The 2,961-nt window shown below is 35.7% G+C and overlaps 1 long non-coding RNA gene across 1 annotated transcript; it reads left to right on the top strand.

Annotated features, from left to right (window-relative positions):
• LOC107877165 lies at window positions 1–2,371 on the top strand. Its single transcript, XR_007049187.1, has 2 exons — window positions 1–1,146; window positions 2,058–2,371. It is a non-coding gene; the product is annotated as an uncharacterized LOC107877165 (long non-coding RNA).
• Window positions 2,372–2,961: the final 590 nt, after the last annotated feature.

Below are 2,961 nucleotides of genomic sequence, written 5' to 3'. Positions count from 1 at the left end.
AATTCAGCCCTTTAAACGCGTGACTGGTGATAAAATTGATTATTGTCCCTATGGTCTTTATAGGGCTCTTCTTACCCCTGTACATCGTCAGTTGGGAGATCATGACAACAACGCTATTTTGAAACGAACCCGTTCTATTTTCTCTTTTCATCTTGAGGATTCAATTTTTCCTCTTGATCTCAAATCAGAGTTTATTCATTTCAAATTACTCAAAGTCTTGGAGTTGAGACACAGAGAGATTGATAATTTCCCTCTACAGATACTAATCCTCATCTGGTTGAGGTACCTATCATTGCTCTGCCATGAGGAGAATTTAGACATACCTCCAGAAATTTGTAGGTTATGGAATCTGCAGACATTCATTGTTCAAGGGCCTATTCGATCAGTTATAACTTTGCCTGAGGAAATTTGGGGACTAATGCAATTAAGGCATCTCAAACTGCCAACATTTTATCTGCCAAATCCTCCAAGCGTATCTGCTGACAAAGGAAGGCACTTGGATTTTTCAAACATACAAACTATTTCTTAATTGTCTCCACGTTGCTGCACGAAGGAGGTTATTATGGGAATTCAGAATGTCAAAGAATTAGGAATCAATGGATATGAGACTGAAGATGCAAGAAGTTTTCGGGAATCTGGATTTTTCAACAATCTTGTCTATCCGCATCAACTTGAAAAATTAAGTTTTATACATTGTTATGCCCTTTTGTCAGCAAGTGTAAAAGCTTTTCCAGCAACGCTCAAGAAGCTGAAGTTGGAAAGAACTTCGCTAAGTTGGTCGTACTTGGACATCATAGCTGAATTGCCTAACCTTGAGGTGCTGAAGCTGATCGAGGATGGTTGTTGTGGCGAAGAATGGCATCCAAATGTCAGGGGATTTACTCGATTGAAGATTTTGTTAATTCAACGTTGTTTTCTCGAGTACTGGAAAAGCGACAGATGACAATTTTCCTGTTCTTGAGCGCCTCGTGCTTACAAAATGCACTTATTTGAAAGAGATACCCATTGAGTTTGCAGAAATACACACACTACAACTGATTGAGTTAACAAGTTGTCTTCCCAAACTTGAGGAATCTGCTGCACAAATTCAACAAGAGCAAGAAGAGAATGGAAACAACCCCGTGGATGTTCATATCTCCAATCCATGTAAGTATATACTTATCATGGTTACACTATGTTTCTTATTTCCCCAAGTCAAGTCATACACAAAAATTATTTAGCTTTACCTCATATTCTTTCACAAAAAAAACTTTGACAAAAATTGGTTAAAACCCTACTTAAAATGCAAGAGAAACGAACAAGAATATCCCTTATATTTGAGGGTATTTCAAAATGGTGTCTTAAATATATTTTTGAGCAGTTTTGGTACTTTAGTTTAAGCTTGCTAAATGTGAGTGCATTTGGTCTAATTGTTAAATTTTACAAAAATATGCAAAATGCAAGGTAAGGCTGCGTACGATACACCCTTGTGGTGGGGTCCTTCCCCGGACACCGCGCATAGCGGTAGCTTTAGTGCACCGGGCTGCCCTTTTATGCAAAATGAAAATTAATAGGAACTCACATTTCAAGGTGTTATCTTTGCATTTTTATTGATGTAGCTTGTAGCTGAAACTTATTTTCCCTTTCTAATATTATTTTGTTTAATTAATTTTATAAATTGTTTTATTAGTTTCTACCCTTTTATTAATTCTATTACTGTTAAATTACAATAAAATGAAAAATGAAAAATGAAGAGTAGGTGTTTGCTCGATCTCTTTGTTGTCAGTGTACGAATTTTAAGGCATCGATTGTAATTGTATAAATATTCTAGTAAAATGAGGTTTACTTGGAATCAATTCTTTTATGAAATAATTGAAAATATCAAGAAGTATAGACGATCCATAATTTAGAGTCAGTGGATTCAGAATGTTTGTCAAACTTTTATATGATTTTCATGTCTCTGTTTGTTCACACGAAGTCAGAGTTGAAAGATGTGAGTTCGGTTGAACACTCTCTAAATCTGGATCTGAATAATGTGACTCGTCAAACTTCTACCGACCCTTTATGTTTCTTTCAAGGGTGGAGTAATTTTTATTCATAAGATCAATAGTAGAACGATTGAACTCCCGGGATTTCATTTTGGTTCATCTATAAGACGTAGAAGGGTCAGACTATAAGGATCTAACTGACGTAGTCTTACCCTGCAATTTTGCAAGAGGCTGTTTCCACATCTTGAACTAGTGAGCTACGGGTCACATAGCAGCAGCTTTATTTGTTATTGTGGCTTCCAAGGAGATGTGGTTTCTCTAAATTGTAATAATGTTGCTGTATTTTTATTGTAACATATTTTTGAGTTAATACAATTGTTAGTAATACTACCCATGGTTTTCTACTTTTTCCTCTTTGGTGACTCGAACTGTCAATTAAGTCAACGCCTTCGTCGCTTTCTACCTGTGGCAGTAACTATGTGGTAAAATATAAGGGGAAGAGGTTAAAAAACAGATGTGTTATAATATTATATTTTTATTGATAGACACAAATCCCAAGGTCAACTTATTGGAGTTGTCAACCCATTTCTTTAAAGTCAACTCTTTTTTTCATACATAGCAGACACAATTTCACTTTTCAATCTCCATTAAAGGTAATGCAATTTTCTTTATGCTTCATCAATGAGTTATGCTTGAGAGAAGCACAAACCCAAAACTTTTTGTTTATCAGAAATGATAAAAAAGAAACCGTTCCACTTGTGGGCAGTCGATTGATTAGCATACAGAAAGGGCGACAAACTGGTGTTTGTTTTCACGATGAGAATTTTGTAACGTCTCTTACACATACCAATGATGATAATAGTCCGTTGAGAAGAATTTGTTCAATTTTCCTGTTTGCTGCACCTTCTCTCAGTACTAATTCCAATTTCGAGCTTGGTCATTTGAATTTAATCAGAGTCTTCGACTTGAGTTCAATGTACTTCTCAGATTTTCC

This window comes from Capsicum annuum, unplaced genomic scaffold, assembly GCF_002878395.1.
Source record: "Capsicum annuum cultivar UCD-10X-F1 unplaced genomic scaffold, UCD10Xv1.1 ctg1860, whole genome shotgun sequence".
NCBI lineage: Eukaryota > Viridiplantae > Streptophyta > Magnoliopsida > Solanales > Solanaceae > Capsicum > Capsicum annuum.
This window is presented reverse-complemented; position numbering and strand designations above follow the sequence as displayed.